We start from the raw sequence: 23,248 nt of genomic DNA on the forward strand, positions 1-23,248 counted from the left end.
TCACAGGGCTAAAGTCAAGGTGTTAGTGAGCCTGGTTCATTGTTTATGCTCTAGGAGAGAATTAGCTACTTCAACTTTTTGAGATTTTAGAGGCTTACCTGCATTCCTTGGCTTTTTGCCCTTCCTCCATCCTCAAAGCCAGCAGCCCATATGTCTCATCTCTGTATGACCTGTTTCCATTGGCACAAAACCTGTGCCTGACTCTGACTTTCCTGTTTCTATCTTATTAGATAAGACCTTTGTGATTACATTATTCCTTCCTAGATAACCCAGGATAATCTCCTTATCTCAAGACCCTTAACTTAAGGATGTCTTTTTGCCATGTTAGGTTACATATTCACAGGTTTTAAAAATTACAATATGGACACTTTTGGTGAAGCGATTTTTCTACTATCCATGAAAAATATCCTATTGGATGAGTTATTATTATTTTTTTTTACAGAGAGAGCACAAATAGGGTGGGAGGAGGGGCTGAGGAGGAGAGAGAGAGTATCTCAAGCACGTTCCGTGCTCAGCACGGAGCCTGACATGGGGCTCAATCCCATGACACTGGGATCATGACCTGAGTCAAAATCAAGACTTGGACACTTACCTAATGGAGCCACCGAGGTGCCCGTGGATGAATTATTTTAATATGAGTTGATATGTAATTGATGGGTTATTATTAGGAGTCACTATGATGGGCTTCTTGATCTTGATGTTCATCAAGATGATCACAGAACCTTTTTACTCTTTATTATAGTGATGGAGGTGGCCTGCATGAGCTAAAGCTCCAAATTTGAGCTAAGGATGTAGTAGTAAACTTTCATTTAGAAAATAACCATGTAAAAATTATAACCTCTGGCTTTAAATAATTGTTTAAAAATTATAAGATGTCCACCTTGAAATTTGTAAACCTCTGTTGTTTCATGTACAATGATCATATATGCCCCAGTTTTCAGGGCACAGTCCCGATTTTGATAATATGTAATATGGTTACCTTAACCATATTCTCTCTTTTTTAAAAAAATGTTTTATTTATTTTTGAGTGAGAGAGAGATAGAGTGCGAGCAGGGAAAGGGCAGAAAGAGAGGGAGACACAGAATCCGAAGGAGGGTCCAGGCTCTGAGCTGTCAGCACAGACGCTGATGTGGGGCTTGAACTCTTAAACTGCAAGATCATGACCTGAGCCAAAGTTGGGTGCTTAAGTGAATGAGCCACCCAGGCGCCCCTACCTTAACCATATTCTAACAGGTCAAATCCCATAATGCAGTTTTGAAAACAGTCTCCCGTAATAACAAAACTATGAAATTTAGTCATGCTGGCGGGCTCAATAGTTTCGTTGTTGTTCTTCTGTCTAATATGGGGGAGTCTAAAATCCTACATAGGTTTTCATACAATCACCACATTTCATGAGAAACTAGGTAGAAATCCACTAGAAGGAGAGTTTGAGTCCTGGTTGCTTTTATAAACTAGTATCAGGAAATACCAAAGGGTCACTCTTATTATTAGAGGGTGGAGCAGGCAGCTTTGCTTTATACAATAGGGATACAACTCAACATTAGCATGGAACTTGCATGTCATAAATCAGATGTTTTAAAAACACAAGAAGATTTTCATTGTAAAAGGAGTAACAAAACTTTAATGTTTCAAAGTAACGTGTTTTAAAGTAACCTTTAAAATCCCTTTAATTGAGATTTTCCTAAACTAGGTCCTGGGTACACCTTCTATTCATTCAAATATTTATTCAACGCTTTTTCTGTTATAGCCATCCTACTGGGCACCAAGAAAGAAATCTAGGACAGAATGTTTTGCATGATGTAATATTTTTGCTTCCTCTGAAATGTTATTGGTATAAGTGATGAAAATGCTTAGGCATGGCTGACTCTCCCAGTTGGCCATTAATTACAAGCTAACTAATTACATATTTATTTTAAGTAAGTACCTAATTAGGAGGTAACTAATCAGATACTTCTTTTTAAATAAGTAATCAGATGTTATTTATTGTTTCACACTTTTCTCTATAATCAGATATTTGTTTATTGTTTCGTTCTTTTCTCCATAAGAGAGAGATATTTGAATGGAATTTGGGGAAAATTTCTTCCTTTGGGTAAAACTTATGAAAACTCTGAAACGTGCATGTAGTCAACTTGTTGGGGAGGCTGTTTGGACAACAGACAGAGGAGAGGTTAGTCCTCAAGGGGCTCATGATCTAATTGTGAAGGACAGATGTGTAAGCTTGTGGTTGAAAATCAGAGCAATATGAAATCTATGCTGGGTACCTACCCCGAGTGGCATAGGAGCACAGAGGCTGGGGTTCAGAATCTGACATACCGATCTTCCGAGTCTTTCTGGAGGGAGCAGTGTCATCCCTCCCTGTGTGGGAAGATGGGCAGGAACTGGTCAGGTGAAGACGGTGGAAGGGGCATCCCATGCAAAAGACCAGGTATGTAAATTCAGTGAAGCACGAAACAGTATGATGTGCATTTAGTTCCTTGCGGCTGAAGGAAAGGTATATAAATGGAGAGACAAGTGATTGGGACAGAGAGGCCTTGAAGAGCTTCACACACCTGAGAATTTCAGCTTTCCATAAAAAGCTGGAGGAGCGGCTTATTGGAGAATGTTCAATAGGGAAGTGACTTCATTTGTATTTTAAAAGATTGTTGGAGTGCCTAGGAGGCTAGGTTGGTGGAGTGTGCGATTTCAGCTCAGGTTATGATCTCACGGTTCATGGGTTCAAGGCCCATGTCAGGCTTTGTGTTGACAGGGAGGAGCCAGCTTGGGATTCTCTCTCTCTGCCCCTCCCCTGCTCTCTCTGTCTCAAAAATGAATAAACATTAAAAAAAAAAAAACAGAGACAGTCACATGAGCTCTATGAAAAATAGATGGAGGCAGCTAATAGATAGAAGCCTGAGACCTTCAGGAGTTCAGCTGAGAGTGTGGCTGAGAGGTGAGGAGGGTCTAAACCAGAACAATGGCAGTGAGGATAGAAATGAAAGAAAAGTATTTCATGTTTGGTAAAATATACAATCATATAGCAATCTTATTTTTGTATGATAGAAAAGTGGTTATTTCTTTAGGAAGAAGATAATTTATAAAAATCATCTATGGTCATTGGTAAAAAGGTTATTTTCAAAGTGAAATGATGTCTGTCTTCTTTTTAACATTCTTTTTAATGTTTATTTATCTTTGAGAGAGAGAGAGAGAGAGAGAGACAAAGTGTGAGTGGGGGATGGGCAGAAAGAAAGGGAGACACAGAATCCCAGGCAGGCTCCAGGCTCTGAGCTAGCTGTTAGCACAGAACATGGCATGGGGCTCGAATCCATGAACCAAGAGATTGATCTGAGCCGAAGTCGGATGCTTAACCAACCACTCAGGTGCCCCAAGAATGTCTGTCTTCTAATGTCAGACATCAGTGGAATCTATATGGGGAATAGACTCTCTCTAGCACCCACCCCCCCAGAATGTGGTGGATATTCAGTAAGACTTTGAAATTTTAATTTGGGTAAGAAATGTACAGTGCAGTTTGGTGGGTTCTCTGGATATGGCTGTGCACTGAGCTTTATTGGGACAAGGAAGATATGTTATCCTGGAAAGAGCAAAGCATGGAAATGAGAAGAGCCTGCTGGCTGACCTCTCCCAGCTTCCCCAGGCATCCGATCCCAGACTTTCTTAGATTCTGTTTCCTCAACTATTCAAAAAAGGGATTATGGTACCCGTCCTGGATCTCACAAGACTGTTAGGAGAGTAAATATAAGCCAGTATTCAAAATGGCTTTGAATATTATCAGATGCTAGATTGGGAAGCTCTGTGCTGTTGAGGAAAGGTGATGGGCTTTTGATTAGTTAGATGTGAGTTCAAATCCCAGTTGGAAATAACTTGGGGGCAAGTTGCTTACCATCTTTGAGTTGTAGTGTCATCTATAAAATGGACACAAATAGCATCTATTTCAAGGCTTACATGAACTAACAAATGTAAAAGAAGTCCTAATTATATTCCTTCCTCTTCCTTGGCAGGAAAAAGTGGCAGCTGAGAAATTCGTTCTTTTCCTGCTGGCTGAGGCATGTAGTTTTTCTCCCAGAGTGAGGAGGGTGAGGTCGGTAGAGACTGGCTCTTCCGTTCTTGCTGCCGCCCTTGCCATCTGCCAGGCTGAGGAAGACAGATGCTCTCGGATGTTCCCTGTGCCACCTCTTTTAGGCTCTCCCGTCTGCTTTGTTCCTTGAGGGAAAACATCTGCTGCTCTCACTATGGTTTCTCCATTGTCATTTGTCTTCCGACTTGCTTCTGTTGATTTGAAATTTTCGTGGATTATTTTAGTAGCCTCCCACTTGACTTTTTCTCTGTCTTCCTGCCCCCATTTTGCTCTTCACTTTTCCTATTCTGTTTTCACATCTACATCATCTGTCTTCTTATCAGATGTTTGTTTTTTTTGGGGGTAGAGGCTTTGACAAGTGTCCTCTCTGTTGCTTCCATCTTGGGTTTATCAGCTCTGCACAGTGAAGACTTTGCAGGCAGCGGGCATAATTTCCTTTTATTGTAGTTTCCTTTCCTTTACCAACCACCCCATTTCTTCTCTGGCCCTGGACCAGATTTTCCCCTCATGTGTAGGTTATATACTATCGTCTTCCCTTTTTTTTTTTTTTTATGATTTATTTATTTCTAGGAGAGAGAGAGAGAGACAGAGAGAGAGAGAGAGAGAGAGAGAGAGAGAGAGAGAGAGAGACAGCATGAGCAGGGGAGGGTCAGAGAGAGAGGGAGTCACAGACTGAAACAGGCTCCAGGCTCTGAGCTGGCAGTCAGCACAGAGCCCGATGCAGGGCTTGAACCCATGAACCTCGAGATCATGACCTAAGCGAAAGTCGGACGCTTAACCGACTAAGCCACCCAGGCGCCCCTACTATCGTCTTCCCTTAATGTCGTCTCCAGATTGGACTCTGGCTTCTTCTCAGGACATCTCTGTTCTCATTGGCTCTCCACCACCAACAGCTCCCAGGCTCTTGCTCTTGGTATTCGCATGAAATGTCTCCAGCTCACAACCATTGCAGAGGCGCTGTTCCTTTTTCTGGGGACCACAGGTGGATATTGCCAGGGAGATATCTTAGGGAGTAATGCTTCAGGGAGGGAAGAGCCACAGAAAGAGTAGGACCTCACACATTTAAATGTGATAACGTGGGGTGCCCATGGGGTTCAGTCGGTCAAGTGACTGACTTTTGATTTTGGCTCATGTCATGATCTCACAGTTCATGGGTCTGAACCCCACTGGGCTCTGCGCTAACAGTGTGAAACATGCGTGGGGTTCTCTCTCTCCCTCTCTCTGCTCTCCCCCACTTATGGTCTCTCTCTCAAATTAAATAAATAAACATAAAAAATAAAATACATGTTATAACCTGTATGAAGCACATTACAGTGGCTGCCATGTGTTAAGTGTTTGTTAATTAGCACTGGTCAGGACTGGTTGATTATGGATGGTATTTTGGGAGATTAGGTTATGGATACTTTGCAACATCTGGAGATTGCAAAACAATACTATGCTGATCTAGTCACATGGTATTTCATGTTCAGCTGTAGGAACAGAGAAACAAATATGACTTTGATGTTGGAAGTAGAAAACAGAATGTTTAGCTCACTGTGATTTCAACCAGTTTGGGGCAGAATCACCACTCCATTTTTTGGAAGACTTGGTGAAAAGTTTTCTGTTGCTTGAAAACTGTCCCTTTTTCTTATTACTTTTCACTGAAAGTATCCACTCATCTACTTCCATTTTTCAAAGAGTTCCTTGACCAGCTTGTAGTTGATCTAAAACTTAGAATTAGTGGTATTTCCCTCTGCAGCTGTTTACATGCCATTTCTTCCTTTCCTGTTTAAACTCATGTGTTTATCATAGCACTTCTCAGAGCCAGATTCGTATTAGTTTCTTATGTATGATCTGTCCTTTCTGAGGGATTGTGAGTTTCTGGAAATTAGGAATCATGTTTGGATCCTTGCACTTCCCACAGAACTAACATAGCACCTCATATACAGCAGGCATTCTTTCATGTTAAATAAGTTAAAATAAAGAGTCTGGGCCATGATTAAGGACCAAATTTCAACTAATGTCTAACATAAAGGAATAACTCACAATTTTGCAGATCGTCTGTAGAAAACTTATTGACAGAAGCTTCTGCCGATGGGCTAGCATGAGTTTGGATGGGCCTAAGAGTGCAGATTATTAAATATTCAGGAATATTTGGAGCTAGCTGTTAAACCATCGGTGACTGGACATTGGTGTTGCTGGGAATATTTACACCATGGAAATCAGCACATGTTGCAGATCAAGGCTATTTTTTTATTCTTTTCAAAGAGTGTTCTGGCTGTCCATGGCTATATTCAAGATTGTCTTTAACAGCCAACCTTTGCAATAGGAAGTTAAACAGTGCAATCCATGAATTGTCAGTGAGGCAATTAGTTTTCTAAATAGTGGGGGTGAGGGCAAGGTGGGGACAGCATGCTTATAGTGCCTTCATGAGGAACAGTTCAGGTCTTCCTCAAAAACAAAAGCAAAATCAGACCATAGCTGAAGAAAGCAAGATAGCGTCTCCCAGGCAATTTCTCAAAATGGCAAAGCTAGTTCAAGGTATTTGCAAGCACTAAGATGTGTACTATAGTCTGTTCTCGTGGCTCTTATTATTTAAAAATATTTTCTTTCTCTGGCATAGACATTATCAAGCCTATGACAGTATTAAGGAGCACTTTTAACAAATACTGTGCTAGAGGAAATGTTAGAAGATCTATTTGGGGTTATGCAAAGAGTATTTAGTACATATCAAAATAAAATGGGGAAATTATAAACCACTTCTCACTTTGTAATTCTAGCAGAGATAATGATGCAACATATGAGTGATTCCTCAGTGGCCCTTATCTACAAAGACTACAAACATCTTTCATGTTATTGTACCTGCTGATTCATTAACAACATTTTCACAGAAACTTGTAATCATCAAATCCTTCAAACCATGGCGGTCTAAAGAAATCACACTCGTCGAACCCGTACACTGTTGTGAGGCTGTTCCAAAAGAATGATTATAAAGTGATTTTAAGATGATTTTGAAAATGAATTAAAATCTCTTTCACAAGGTAGCAAAGACGTATGATTGGAATATAGTAAAATATTGTTGGGCTCAATTCCACTTAGAAACGTCTTTAAAGATGTCGATACTACAAAATATATTATACCAGGCAGCTGAAAGACATTCCATGATGTGTAAATATGGTATTTTTGGCTAGAAAGACTTCTGCACCTCACAGCCTGTGTATGAGGTCTACTAAAGAATTCTGGGAAAGCTGGAGTTGTTGATTCAGAAGGGCAGAAGTAGCGTAGCTCGCATATCCAGCTAGTCTTGCCTGTTGAAAAGCACCAGGCGAGGACCCTCAATCACCTAGTGGAATGATCTCAGGAGACCTTTTTCTGGCTTCCCACGAGAGCTACTCGCTTTTCAGCAGTCCACCGTGTGCATAAAATTAACAACACGCTACAATGGCTTCTTATATCATAAATGGAGCCCCTTAAAGTGATATTCCTTCCCACACGTTTGCAGCCTTCCGGTGGGAATTACTACTGGACTCCACTTACTTGAACGGAAGGTGTGAGTTTAAAGGCATGAACAAACATGCCGGCAATATATTAGCTGTCTTTGGTGATGTACGGGTGGATGCTTGAGTTACTCATGAGCTGAGTCTGGCCTCAGAAACCTAGTTCATGAAATGCTAAATCTTCACCAAAATCCATTTTGGGAGATTGAAAGTGTTCCAGACAGCTATCTCCAAAGTGTTTTTTTAGCTGAGCTTTTCATTTTTTACTGGGTTGTTTTAGTGCATTGTAGATCCAACCACCATCACCATCTTTTGTGAGGAGTTTTAGGGCTAACTTCTGTGACTAGCCAATAGTGGAATCGGTTATTCCTTACTAGTTTTTTTTTTTTTAATTTTTTAAATGTTTTTTATTTATTTCTAGGAGAGAGAGAGAGAGACAGCGTGAGCAGGGGAGGGTCAGAGAGAGAGGGAGTCACAGACTGAAACAGGCTCCAGGCTCTGAGCTGGCAGTCAGCACAGAGCCCGACGCGGGGCTCGAACCCACGAACCGCGAGATCATGCCCTGAGCGAAAGTCAGACGCTTAACCAACTAAGCCACCCAGGCGCCCCTATTCCTTACTAGTTAGATGCTATAAATAAGGAAACAGAAGGGTGCCTGGGTGGCTCAGCTGGTTAAGCATTTGACCTCAGCTCAGGTCATAATCTCACAGTTCATAGGTTCAAGTCCCGTGTCTAGGTTGATAGCTCAGAGCTGGAGCCTGTTTCGGATTTTGTGTCTCCTTCTCTCTCTGCCCTTCCCCTGCTTATGCTATTTCTCTCTCTCAAAAATAAATAAACATCAAAAAATTAAAAAATAAGGCAACAGAGAGACCTCCACAGGAAGAGTTGAAGCTAACTGAGCTGCTAGTTGAAGTCAAATTTGAACGACTTTCTCAGAACTGAGAATGACAGTTAGGATGGGAAATGATAAACATTTGTTGAGTGCTTACTGCTTCCAGTCCAATAAATCATTTAGTCCTCCCAAAATCCAATGAGATAGGCACAATTTTGATGCTCATTTTACACATGAGGAAACTGAGGCAAAATGGAGGCAACATGCCCGTGGTCACACAGCTGGTAACTAATGTATGCTGCATTTTAATGCCCATAGTCTGACTACAGAGCTGACTTCTTTTTTTTCCTTTAAGATACTTGTGTTTATTATTTTCTCCACCTTTTTAAAAAATGTATATCCAAGTTAGTTAGCATATAGTGCAATAATGATTTCAGGAGTCCGAATCCAGTGATTTATCCCCTACCTATAACACCCAGTGCTCATCCCAGCAAGGGTCTTCCTTAATGCCCCTTGCCCATTTAGCCTATCCCCCCACCCACAGCCCCTCCGGCAACCCTCAGTGTGTTCTCTATATTTGAGAGTCTCTTATGTTTTGTCTCCCTCCTTGATCTTGTATTATTTTTGCTTCCCTTCCCTTATGTTCATCTGTTTTGCATCTTAAATTCCACATATGAGTGAAGTCATATGATATTTGTCTTTCTCTGACTGACTAATTTCACTTAGTATGATACCCTCTAGTTCCATCCACGTAGTTGCAAATGGCACGATTTCATTCTTTTTGATTTCCAGGGCTGACTTCTTAATGATGACCTTTTAATACCCCCAAAGGATCCTCCACGCGGATGCAGCCGGGAATGACAAGGATAGCATCTGGGAACACGTGTGCGTGTCCTCAAAGAGCTTAGGGTTTCCACGCTTAGCAAACAAAAATACAGGGTGCCTGTGCAAATTTTAATTCAGATAAACAAAAAATATATACTTTTAAAAAGAATATGTGTGTCCCAAAGTTTGCACAGTGCCTACTTAATGAAAGAATTATTTGTTGCTCATCTGAAATTCCGATTTAGCTGGGCTTCCTGTATTTTATCCAGCAACTAACTGCAAGTAAGCTAAGCCTCAAACCTGAATGCCAAGGCCACGAACATCAGTCTTTCATCTCTTGGAGATGGTAGGGGAAAAAGCCTCAGCAACCTTGCCTTCCGTTTGTCAGGTTGGAGACACAATGCTGGTAAAATTTGTCTGGGGCTGGAGTTAAACCCACGGGGCCTGGCATTGCTATCAATCACAGCCGCGACGTTCCCTGGTGTTCTTGGAGTTCTGGTGAGAGTGGGGAAGTGTGTCTAGAACGCAGGTTCTTTTACTTTGATAGCTGCACAACACAGCAAGCCTGTCACGTAGATGAAAATAAAATCCCTGAATGTTGTTTTAATGATGTGAGCCTCGCATTGCGAACGGTCTTCTTTGCTGTGGCCTCTAAAATAAAGTAATCGACCTTGACGCCATTCAGCGTGGGACACATAACTCACGTCACGGTCAATTATCTTCCGGTGGACTTTTAACACAGTGGGAGCCATTGTCCACGTAATGACTGTGGGGCTTGCAGGGTCCACGTAACTGCAAGGGGCCCCTCGAGTGCCTCACCTGTGATTAAAGGGCCAGGACTCATTCATCTTTGCCTGCCCAACACTTAGCACTGTGTCCAGCACATTTATATTTACAACAAATGCTTACTGAGCACCCACTTTGCTTTGGATGCGGAGGTCACGGGAGGCAATGACTTAGGTCCTGGCCCTGTACTTACGGAGTTTACAGTCTGGAGAAAGTGTTCAAAAAGTAAGTGGAAAAATACTTAACACAGAGACTCAAAGCCTTTGAGAACTGAGGATTTCTTGGCTACTTGGCATATAGACAAAGACACTGATGCCCAAGGACGGGTACCATATTGGAAGCCAGAAAACTGGAGCTTGGAAACCACTTTACTATTTTGTCTTTGAGGAAGTCACTAAACTTCTCTTGGCCTTAGTTTGCTCATCTGTAAAATGGAGACAATATTGCCACCTAGATGATAAAGCAAAAATAAGATGGTGTTTCAGGGACCGAAAAGCATTCAGTAATTATAAAGTTTAATATTCAAAATCGAGGAATTGAGCTTGTGCAGTTGAAACTAGAAAGAAATCTTGGTGTAGTGGTTAAGAACAGGCATGCTAGAGCCAGGATGCCTGGGTTCAGGTGCTTCCGTTGCCTGATTGTGTGAACTTTGGCAAGTTATTTATCCTTCCTGTGCCTCAGTTTCCTCATCTGTAAAATGAAGACAATTAGGGTACCTACCTTAAAAGATTATTGTAAACATTAATTGAGTTAATACAAGCAAATACGCTAAGCACTCAATACATATTATTTGTAACCAACATCCATTGTAACATCTGGGCGTGGAAGGGGTGGATGTGCTGCCTCTAGACTATTGTGGCAAATTGCCCATCTAAAATCCATTCTTTGTTTCCAACACAGACAGATTCATTTTAAGAATATAGTAAAAAGAGATGTAAGTTCTGCTGTCTGTTTCCTAAATAATTTTCAGGTCAAGAGATGTTTTTATAATCATGTGCTTTGATCAGAGATTTCTGAACAGTCCCCAAATCAAAATATCAGCAATGGAGAATGGAGTGGAATGGAAAACTGATTTATTCATTCCCAGTCAATAAAGTAAGCAAGCAGTAGCTGGACTGTAAATACCCCTGCAAAGTGAGATTTACAAGACATAATATTGGAAGACAGATTTATCCCAGTTGAAAGTGCATTGCCGTTGAAGCAAGTTCAGTGGAATTTATAAGACAAAGCCCTTGAATGAGAAGAACTCAGAAGCCCTGGGGAGTCAGACTCATGAGGTTTGCTAGGCACAAGCTGGATTTGCATCTTCAAGAAGGGCAGTCAAAGCATTTTCTGAAAATATTGCAAAGAAAAGAGAAAAACAACTGGAGGCAGGGGCATCAGCTTTGTTTAAAACTTCCCTTTGCTCAAGACTGTGGGGTTTATAAATCAAAATTATGTGTCCAGTGAGGAAATGGGAAGTAGAACTGTTTCCAAAAGAAAAAAGAAAAGAAAGCAAGTGATTCATTTTGGCCTAAATAATTGAAAATGCAGAAAGTCCAAGTGTTCCTGGCTCCTTGGTCATGAGCTTATTTGTCGTTTTTGCTGTCACGTGGCCGACTCCATGATGAAGACTTGCAAGATGAGCTATCAGAATCCGTAAATCTCTAAACTATTTGGTGAAATTGATTGGAGCGCAATTGTCAGCTACTTACAGGATTTTTTACTTCCTTTTCACTTGGGGCAGAATTGAAATGAAACAGCATGATTGTGTTTATTTTATGTAAAAGAAAAGAATAGGAAAGAAGGAAGAAAAGAAGGAGAAAGGGAGGGTGGGAAAGAAGGAAGAAAGAAATTAGAAGAAAAATGGGGCAGAGATAGCTTTTCTAGAGCTACAAGATCAGATGTCTAAGCCTCACGCCAGAATGTCTGCTGGGCATTTCGTTCAGGGCTAAGTCACTTCTGGGTACAGGACCTAAGTGACTGAGACTCAAACAAGATGTAGACCATGAACTTGTTTATGGCTTTGAACTATCGCAGCCTTCAATAGTGCCACCAGTCAAATTAAGCGCTGTGCATTAACTGGATATCTAAGAGCATCAGCAAAAGCCCAAGGAGTGAGATATCATAGTTTCTCAGGCTCTTCCTTCCAGGAAATCCAAGACCATTAAAAACTAATCATTCTTTTTTTTTTTTTTTTTAGTGTTAGAAAGAAATACAAGTTTTTTCCTTTTATTTAAAGTTAAATTTTAGTTAACATACAGTGCAATATTGGTTTCAGGAGAATTCAGTGATTCATCACTTACATACAACACTCATTGCTAATCACAACAAGTGCCCTCCTTAATGCCCATCACCCATCTAACCTATCTCTACCCACTTCCCTCTGTCAACCCATAGTTTGCTTTCTATCATTAAGAGTCTCTTGTGTTTCATTTCCTTCTCTTCTCTGCATCCCCATCCCAAATGCTCATCTGTTTAGTTTCTTATATTCTACATATGAGTGAAATCATATGGTGTTTATCTTTCTTTGATTGACTTATTTCACTTAGCATAATGCATTCTACCTCCATCCACATCATTGCAAATGTCAAGATTTTATTCTTTTTGATGGCTGAATAATATTCCATGGTGTGTGTGTGTGTGTGTGTGTGTGTGTGTGTGTGTGTATCACATCTTCTTTATCCATTCATCAGTTAATGAACATTTGGGCTCTCTCTATAGTTTCCCTATTGTCATTAATGCTGCCATAAACACTGGGGTGCATGTATCCCTTCGAGTCCATAGTTTAAAAATATTCATTCTTATTATAAAACACAGTAGAAAGAGTTAAATGATACAAAAGCTGGTAGCACAATGGGTGAAGAATGCAAAGGAGGGAGATTTTGTTTTCCTGACTGGGAACATAGAAAGGTTCCTGGCAGGGGTGGGGGGGGGGGCAGGTAGAGGTGTGATGGAGGGCTTTTGAACTGAAGCCTGAAATGTAATACAGAGTCAGAAAGTTGTTAGCAGGATAAAGAAGATGTGATATATAAATATATATATATATGTATATATATACACATATGTATAATGGAATATTACTTAAACATCAAAAAGAATGCTATCTTGCCATTTGCAATGATGTGGGTGGAGCTGGAGACTATTATACTAAGCGAAATAAGTCAGTCAGAGAAAGAAAAAACCATATAATTTCATTCACATGTGGAATTTAAGAAACAAAACAGGTGAACATAAGGAAAGGAAGAAAAAAAAAGAGAAAGAAGCAAACTTTTAGAGACTCTTAACTATAGGGAACAAACTGAGGGTTCCTGGAGGGGTGTAGGTGGGGGGATGAGCTAAATGGGTGAGGGACATTAAGGAGGGCACTTGTAATCATGAACACTGGGTGTCATATGTAAGTGATGAGTTGCTAAATTCTACTGAAACCGATATTACACTATATATTAACTGACTAGAATTTGAACAAAAGCTTGAAGCAAACAAAAAAACACCAAAAATAAGAAAATTGTTAGCAGAGAGGTTTATGGAATGAAGAAGGATGGAGAGGGACAGACTGGGTCTCTTTGGTCATTAGGAGTATTTATTAAAAAAAAAAAAAACTGGTGGTAGCTCTGATAAGTTAAACCAAGGTAAGAATTCTAATTATTTGTCTATTTATAATATGAACGGAGATTAAAAGTCCCCTGTCCCTGTCTACCACCACTTGATATGTTAGTGTGGAGAGTAGATCATTTGTACTTTGTTTTAAAAAGTACAAATTGTTTTAAAATTTACAAATACATAAGATAGAAAAGAAAGACAAACTTGTATAAAATAACCCATTATTCTATGGATAAAGTAGCTGAGTCACCAAGAGGCAAAGTGGCTCATTAAAAAGCCACCAAGCCAGTTAGCAACAGGGATGGACCTAGAACTTTCGGCTCTCAGTTCCAAGTTCAGAAGTCTCCCAAGGACATTACCCTCCAGTAGAAGGTAGAGAATACTTGGTAATTATATTTTTATTACCATTTTTCTGCTTTCCAAATAAGGAAACTGAAAAGCATCTGCAGGATCAACACACACCTGTATCTCTTCAGGGCTCAGCCAAAATTGAGAAGGGAATTAAAATGTTTAGGTTTCAACCTATGTGGTTCATCTTTGCAAAAAAGGTCTCACTCAATCATGGTTGAATGAGAATGTATTCTGTAGAGGTAGGAAAATAAATCTAGTTCTGTTTTTAAGTTAAAAAATTTTTTTGGGGGCGCCTGGGTGGCTCAGTTGGTTGGGCGCCTGACTTTGGCTCAGGTCATGATCTCAGGGTTCGTGGGTTCGAGCCCCGCGTCGGGCTCTGTGCTGACAGCTCAGAGCCAGAGTCTGCTTCGGATTCTGTGTCTCCCTCTCTCTCTGCCCCTCCCCCACTTGGACTCTCTCTCTCAAAAAGGAATAAATGTTAAAAAATTAAAAAAAATTTTTTTGACATTTATTTATTTTTGAGAGAGAAGGAGACACAGAATTGATAACAGGCCAGCAGCACAGAGCTCAACTTGGGGCTCGAACCCATGAACCGTGAGACCATGACCTGAGCTGAGGTCAGACACTTACCGACTGAGCCACCCAGGTGCCCCTGTATTTCTGTTTTTAAGTTTTAATACACAGGGATATCCTAAGAAAAAGAAGATGATACAAGTTTTATTGGTTGATAAGTTTTTGCTCTCTGTTAACTGGTCTCAATTTACAGAATCTTTGTTTTCACTCTTCCAAGAGACGAGGAGACCTAGCCTTGCTTAAGGACTGATTTCTGATTGGATAAGTTCAGGCATGTGTCTACCTTCCTGGAGAGGGTGGACACCCTCAGCTGTGAACCCCCTGGGGTTCATAGCTGATTCATCTCTGTATCCCCAACAACTAGTAGTGTGTCCTATGGTGGTATTCCCTGAAAGTTCTTAAGTGGATCACTGTCTTCCTAGACAATTTTATTCTGAGCTACAAATGCTCAATTTTTTCACAGCTTGCCTTATGAAAATGACAGCAATGAAATCCCAACCAAAGTGTTGCTATGGTATGTGATGTGATTTCCTGAAACAAGCCTTGTGGTGGATGAGTCCCCCAGCTGGGTTTAGGGCCCCGCGGCAATACAGATTAGATAGTATTCCTTTTTTTAGAACTGGTTTAATCAAGTAAAACTTCCCCTTTCCTAGTCAGGGACTATACAAGTCAGAGCTTCGGCTTTCTAATTTATCAGCCAGTAAATTACAACAGCAAAGGTCTTGTGTAGGCCAGGGATTTTCCACACAGGGAGAGAGGGGGCTCCTGGGGGGCCCAGCAGAGCGGATTAGATATGTGACTCACAGTTTGGGTAGCGTTACATGTGAATATGAAAAGGTCAAGCAGGGAAAAACCATTTTCCATGAAAATAAATAAAACCTTTAAAGCTCTCTTTCGTGACACTGGAATTTTGAACTCTGCTATTAAATTATTAATCAGAATGCCTATTAATTTATAGAAGAAATAAGGGATCACTTAAAATATGAGCAGTAAGGCCAATTTGAAAAGCCCAGACAATTATTAAATAAAGCAGAAGCAGCTAAAGAGATCTAATTTTCATAGAACTCACAGATTTTCATACAAGGAAGTGTCATTTCTTTCTGGAGTCTAATATTCCCTATCGTTTATGTTAGCGGAAACCAATAATTATTGAGTTTCTAGCCATACTTCTATTCTGAACCTGAAATAGTAGTTTGTGTAATTATTGTTAATTACACTATAGTTGAGTACATGAAATCATCACCCAACTTGACTCCCAGGTGTGAATTAGAAGTATTAAATTCGAGCATATTTGAAAATGTTATGAATTTGTGCAAGAGGATATAAATAAGATCCCATAATTAGAATTCTTACTTGAAAGAGATGACTAGATGATCTCTGAGGACCCTTCCAGTTCACTGAATCTAATGACTTTTAAAAGCTTTGGGAATACAAACACATAGAAGTACAATTCACATACTTCCTCATGGCTTTTTGCTCTTTCCAACTGGCATTTTGCATCCGTGTTCCACTTGTACAAAGGTCATTATCTCCTCTACTTTGCTTCCTCCCACTGAATGGTGACCTCTTATTGATGCGTTCTAAGCCTTCCAGTGAGTCTGGTGAGATTCTGCACACAGTGGGCAGAAGAGAGGGTTCCTGGAGCAAAGAAATGGAGTCTCTGTTCTGGACCAGAAAATGTAAAAAGGCCAAATGGACTGACCTTTATCCACAAAGTCTGGAATGCTTCTCTAACAGGTCTCCAATCTGACCTCTGACCATGGACCCACATGAGAGAATGAAACAGAACAGATGTACAGAATGGATGAAAGAATAAAAGAGCTAAAGGTTGTTCTCAGCTTGGAATTAAAGGGAGGTGGCTCTGCACCCTTTTGAAGGAGTAGGGATTTGAATTGCTTTTTGTTTATTAAGTGAAGCCCAAGTAAGTTCTGAACCACAAGAAAGGATGAGGGCAGACAGGATGGAAACAATGGCCAAGTCAATGGGAAGAATCCAGCCAGTCGATGTCGCTTCTGCTTTTGTCTTATTTCTTTCCCTTGATTAGGGGAAAGAGATGGTGGAGCTTTCAGGCAGATTTCACAGTGATCTCTTAATTTGAATCACAGAATGTTAGTACAGGAAGGCCATGGGGCTGAGGAAGCTGAGAGCAGAGAGAAGTTATCAGCAAGTTGGAACAAGATCTTGATGGTTGCAGTTCTCCAGTCCAATGTCCCTTTTGCCACATTGCACCAAGGATGCTTCGCTTGACCTTAATCTTTATCCTGTTCCCATTCAATCTCGAATTCTCATTGTTTTCTCTCCTAACCCAGAGACTGTTTGAATGCTCACTGAGGTCTTTGATTGTTTTGTATTATTTTGTCCTGCTCTAGCTCTTCTGGGAGATAAGCTCATTCAATTTATCTGCGATTTCGATCATGAACAACCATCTCTCTTAGATTAGACATGTCTCATCAGAGGTCACTACATCCTCCATTTTCCTCCAGTGAAAATAAGTGCTCTGAAAGGTGACCCAGCCATGGTGGGGAAGAGTCAAGGGGCCTCCCATGACTGTGATATATGATGATATTTCTGAAGAAAGTCAAAAGCATTTGGAGACTAAGTTTTGATGAATTGCAGGAAATGGAGGGTTTGCAACCATTCCAGAATTCCCAGGGACTGATTGTCATCGGGTGACGATAAGAATTTTAACTAGCATGCTATGGAACCGAGACCCAGGCCAGGACCCAGGCATAAGTATTCTGGTTGCGTCTCCTGTTAGGCAGTATTTACCCCTGGGAGAAGTGCTTAAAGTTGTTTTTAACTTACCTGAGACTATTTCTACTTGTCTGCTGAGGCCAAAAGTTAGTAGAAGGGGGGTGGGGGGAAGCCTACTGCAAAATACTCTATGAAGATGGAAAATATCCCTGAGGCCCTTAATTCCTGCTCTAAGGGGACACTTTCTTCTAGGAAACCAATCTGCCTTGTAGAATCCTTAACTTGGGCACATGTTGTCCAGGAAAGGACCTACATTTCTCTGTGTATCGATGGGTGTCCACCTTCCAATAGCCAGTGAGGGTAAAGTTAATAACTAAAAGGAATAATAGTGAACAAAACCTTGTGAAGGAGGCTGGTGTTCAAGGGCTTCTCCTTCTTTTGACCCTTTGAATAATCCAATCCTTGCACCTCTCATTATATCATCTGGAGGATGATCTCTGCCATCTTCTTTGTAAGTTTTCTTCTTTACTTGCCTTTCTGTCAATCATGGTCTTGGGCACACAGCACAAACTCCATGTGCATGTTTTAAATTGATTTCTTTCCTTCAGCTGGTAAAACCAAAGATAGAACTTTGTAGGACAAAACTAGGCCTTTCCCTTGCAACACAGTCATTCAATTATTCAAAGCATGAGATATTTTTATAAAAGCCTGTAGTGTTTTAATAAGGCCAGCTATTTAGGAAGTGGTGACAATGTGCAATCTGCAGAAAGGGGAAGCCTCCGAGGTACTGTGGTAATAATGCAGTTACTTAAAGAACATTTAAACTACAAATATCTCTGTGGTTTTTTATTTGGTTCCACACTACAGTCACTCTGAGAAATTTCTCAAACCTTGGCTAATCACTTTAAAATGTAAGGCTTAGCAAATGAATATACTTCCCCAAATGCTCTGGTCCTTTCTACTCCACCCCGGTGCCCCTTTTTGGTATTTGATAAGGGTAAGTAATTCAATGTCAAGAAGAGCGACTAAGGGAAATCAAGAGAATTTTAGCAAACAGATGGGGGGAAAAGCAGCTGTGACTGGGAAGTTTCAAATAAAGCTTCAGCCATTGATACAGAAAATAAGTAACATGTAATTAAAATACAGGGGAGTCACTTATTTTGAAGGCCAAGCATGTGTTCCATTGAAGTAATGGGAGGTGCTTGGTTATCGTTGAGTGGGGAGAAAGCCCTTAATTAGGGAGACTCAACCCTAGTGATCCAGCGTGTACTGAGTCATGTTGAAGGAAGGAGCTGGAAGTGTGTATGTGTGTGTGTGTGTGTGTTTATATGTTGCATTTGTGTGCTTTAACCTGATTTGGAATGATGCCCACACTTCTCAGAAGCTCTCTATTTGGATGATCACTGACATAAAGTGGAAATTTTTGTACAACCCACTGGTGGCGTGGTAAGAATATATGGATTTTGCCGACTCCCCCAGGGAGCTGGAGTTAGGTCCATGGATTAGGAGAGATGTTGATATGCACTACAAGAACAGCATAATTATGACCGTCTGAACTCTGCAGTTGGCCTGCAAAAAGAGGGGAACCAATGGTTTGCCAGGTCTCATTCTGCTGGCAAAGGACAGCAGAAGGCTGTTATGTAGCCATTTCGTGGGTATTAATCTTGTTTGATCAACTAGATTATGAGTTTCTGGAAGGTAGGGACATGCTTTATGCATAACAGTTATGATACTTCTTTAAAAAATCTTTCTCTGCACCTGGCACAGTATATAAAAGGTACGTATGGCATATTTAATGAATTGAAGAAAAACATCTTTAGATTGGAGGCTCTGAGGTCATAACCTCACTTCCCAGAGGGTCCAAGCTAGCATGCACTCACTATGTCCCCACACCTTGTGCCCACAGTACTGTCTTCTCAGATGTACCCCAGAGTAAATCTCCCATCACGCAGTGTGGGAGCTTTGCACTCACATGTCTAGTTTAGCAGGCCAGTGTAAATCAGACCATCAAAACCAGAATCTTGAACACAATCCAGAACCCTGAGCTGGATGGACTATGGTGCTACTTACACTGACATGTTGATGTGTGCAGAGCGAATACATTTCTATGTAATTCATTTTGATAATTATCATATTTGACATATTTTAAGTACCTACTGTATGCAATGGTCCAAAGCATATGTTCAGATACAATTATCACTTTTTCTCCCAAAACATTTTATGGTAGGTATTGGTGTTCCTATTTTACAAGTGAAGAAATTAAGTCTCAGAAGGACTAAGTCAGTAATCAAAGGACTCATAACTAGGAAGTAGCAGAATAGGGATGTGAACTTGGTCTCTTTGGCTCCAAGGCCAAACACACTCTTTGGCTCCTGCCCCTAAACACACTGCTGTTCTAAAAGTAAGCAACTAATAATAAAACATTCAGTTCATCACAGATATACAAGTATATATAAAGTGTATAAAGTATATATAAAGTGTATACATACATACACACATACATACATACATACATACATACACACGCACATACTTATAAATACACATTGCTTAAAAAGATGAAGTTTTATTTTTTATTATTACGTTTTTAAATGTTTTTTATTTATTTCTGAGAGAGGGAGAGAGGCAGCGTGAGCAGGGGGGGGGTCAGAGAGAGAGAGGGAGATACAGAATCTGAAGCAGGCTCCAGGCTCTGAGCTAGCTGTCAGCACAGAGCCCGGCATGGGGCTCGAACCCATGAACATTGAGATCATGACCTGAGCCGAAGTCGGATGCTTAACCGACTGAGCCACCCAGGCTCCCCTAAAGAGATGAAATTTTAAAGAATTATTCTGAATACTCTTATATTCGACTATTATAATTTCTTTTATGAACTTAAGGCTTTTAATTTGATAAACAACTATACCTTTTGCCATCTCATTTTGTCTCCATTATAGCCTTTTATAGTATATAAGCTTGTGTAATTTGGATTCCAGACAAAGAGGGTAAAAATGAGGTCATGGAAAGGCAAGTAACTTGTCCAAGGTCATCTTGCCGGAAAGTGTAATCGCTTCCAGGTCTTCCCATTCTTTGCTATTTCATAAACAGCTTTCTGTGTAGTGTAAGACACTCGGCCCATGTACCTGAAGACTGATAGGAGTCCATTGTCAGCCATCAGTCTCCACATTAAAAAAAAAAAAAGTAAATGAAGAAGCCATTCAAGCAATCATGGGTCCCTATCTCCCCATCCTACCCTCTGTTTATGACTTTAATGTGACTCTCAGGGCACTTCCTCCTCTGTGAGACAATTCATAGCATTATTCTGCAAGATATGGAAATAATATAGTTTGGGGATTTGCAGGTCAAATAGCCCCAGCATTTCTCCTTGTTCTGCTTTCAGATTCCTTTGTTGGGACGACATCTTCCAGACAGCAGGAGGCTTCTAAGTATGGAATAAAAACAGGCTCTGTGGTGGTTTTCACAACTGTGTTCTAGCTGATGATTTGCATACCTAGTTGCCAGGGCTAATGAGCAGTGCCCTCCCGTCCCACATTTACACTACGGCTGTAAATGGAATCTGGAGAGGTTGAGTGTACTATTGACTTCTACTTAACAGTGGGTGGCAGGAACTCCGAAGTTTAATCCCAGACCTGCTACTAATTTCCTGGATGGCTTTTGGTCCATCCATTAATCTCTCTCTATCACCGTTTCCTTCTCTGGAAGAGATAGCAAGAATAATGGGATGTTTTATGCATTAACACATTTATGATCCTAATGTGCTCTGTAAAAGCATGGCTTTCTGGAAATGCTCAGTGGTAGCAGGTAAATCAAAAGAAAAGCAGTTTCCTTTTTTCTAATATGACATATTGACGGGATCTGTCTTTTTGTGACTGCCGTATTTAGAAGCTAGAACTGGGGCAGATTAAAGAGCTGAGTGTGTTACTTTATGAAAAGCAAAAGCACTGTATTTTCAAATGGCTGGTCCTGGGTTATCTAATGATAATCACAAAGGTGCTTTAAAGTGAGGACTAGTACATCAGGGGTGTTTTCTAGCATCAGGACAAATAAAATTAAAATCTCATGCTTTCTCAACAGAAGCATTTTCATTATTCACGGGGAATATGAAGTTGAGACTGGTCTCATTAGGACTTTGGCTGGAAGTACTTAATTTTTTTTTTTTATATATCAGAAGACTTTGGTTATGAATTTTACAAATATTTTACTGCATCAGAATGACTTATATGAGACCAGGGAGGACAAAATAACCTCCAAGATGTCATTCTGGATGAACTGCATTGCATATTCTCTAAGAAATGTTCTTGCCTATTTTGTCTCCATAAATTCTTTAGCCTCCTAGGAAGAGATGAGAAAGCTCTAAGGAGAACTCAAATCATGTGTGCAATGACCTTGTGCATGATAGAATTAAAAATGTGGTTCAGTTATAAAATGGACTAGTTATATATACTAGTCCAGTCTAGTCTTATTTTTAAAAAGTAATTCTACAATTTAAATGCATTGGCCTGTTTTTACATTTTGGCATTTTCTTTATTCAGGGGCTATTATTTTTGACATTAGAACTGGGGAAAAAAACAAATTATCAAAATTAGTTTATTTTTAAAGAAACCAGACAACTCCACCAGCTTTTCCTTGTAAGGTAAAATTATAGTGCCTGCCTTTTCAATGAATTACTAGTCAAATGAGTCTAAGTGAACCATATGATTATATGAGAAAATGTAAGATAAATCCAGGGAAAACTTTGAACAGATAAGTTGCCCTAAAACAGGGCACTTTGTAAAATGCTCACGTTGTGCTTCCAAAACTCTCCCAGATTGGAAAATGAAATGGAGGGGTTTTGTCAATAGAATTAGATATTGCATGATGAGTGATGCACTATGTGTGAAATATAGCAAATGCAAGACCCTTTCTGAGGTTTGTGGTTTTGGTTTTCCCAATCCATCTATCTCTAAATAATATATATATTTTTTTCATTTTAAAATTTATTTTAGAGATATAGGGATAGAGTGGGGAAAGGAGAGGGGCAGAGGGAGAGAGAATCTGAGGTTTGACACTCAGCACAGGTCCTGACACTGGGCTCAATCCCACGACCCTGGAATTATGACCTGAGCTGAAGTCAAGAGTCAGGTGCTCAATCAACTGAGCCACCCAGGTGCCCCTATCTATAAATAATTCATAATAAGTATAGTTAAGGGTCTTAAGTATGACACCAATGTAAACTTATGTGTAGTATATCATAAAGCTCTCTGATGAGACCCATAATATTGTTGAAGACATACGGTTTAGAGTCATTTAAATAGTAGATTCCCCATGTAGCTTCCAAATTGAAAATTCCCTCTTATAAACTATTTCTGGTAATTATAGCCTAGGTTATTGAAATGTATCTTCTTTTTAAAACTAATAAAAACTGGATAAAAGTTTTACTTGAAAATCAACTTAAAAATCTTTGAAGATCTAAAAAAATAAGGAGGAAATTGCAGGTTCACTTAGGAATGAAAGCCAGTATCCAGAAATGTAGGTAGAATATCAGGACATCCAGGCTGCTTATGACCTTAAAGTATTTGCATATGCAGCACACTTGGATTTGTGGTCACTGGTTTCATGGAGGAAGGGGGTCATAAGTGAAGGTCCAATATCAAGAGTAAGAGTTTTATGGGATTCCCTCACTAATTAAGTGGGGACCCGAAGAGTGATATACTTAGGGCTAAACCAGAACTAAACCCATTTTCTTCCCTTAATGTTAGGGAGTATAGAAAAGACTTCATCAGTAGTGAGCAGAGCAAGAGAAGAGAAGGGAAGGAGGGAATAAATAAATACTTATCCCAGAGATGGCTATAGATTGGTACAGATTATTACTCTGGACATATAAAACCTGGGTGAACCTTAGAACTTAAAGCTTTGGTTTGAAGTGGTTCCTGTGTAAAAGCTCCCCACATATCTGAAGAAGCAAAACAAAGCCACTTTAGTGGAGGGAACTGTTTATCCTAAGTTGGAGATTATTTTTCAAAAGCAATGGTCAGTGCACAGTCAAAGATAACTAGACACCCAACAAACCAAGACAAT

The 23,248-nt window shown here is 40.1% G+C and overlaps 1 non-coding gene across 1 annotated transcript; it reads left to right on the forward strand.

Annotated features, from left to right (window-relative positions):
* Positions 1–14,215: 14,215 nt before the first annotated feature.
* On the forward strand, positions 14,216–14,300 carry TRNAQ-UUG. The gene has a single exon. It is a non-coding gene; the product is annotated as a tRNA-Gln (tRNA).
* The last annotated feature ends 8,948 nt before the right edge of the window (positions 14,301–23,248 follow it).

The sequence above is a fragment of the Hyaena hyaena genome, unplaced genomic scaffold, assembly GCF_003009895.1.
Source record: "Hyaena hyaena isolate Hyena2069 unplaced genomic scaffold, ASM300989v1 scaffold_1840, whole genome shotgun sequence".
Classification (NCBI taxonomy): Eukaryota; Metazoa; Chordata; class Mammalia; order Carnivora; family Hyaenidae; genus Hyaena; species Hyaena hyaena.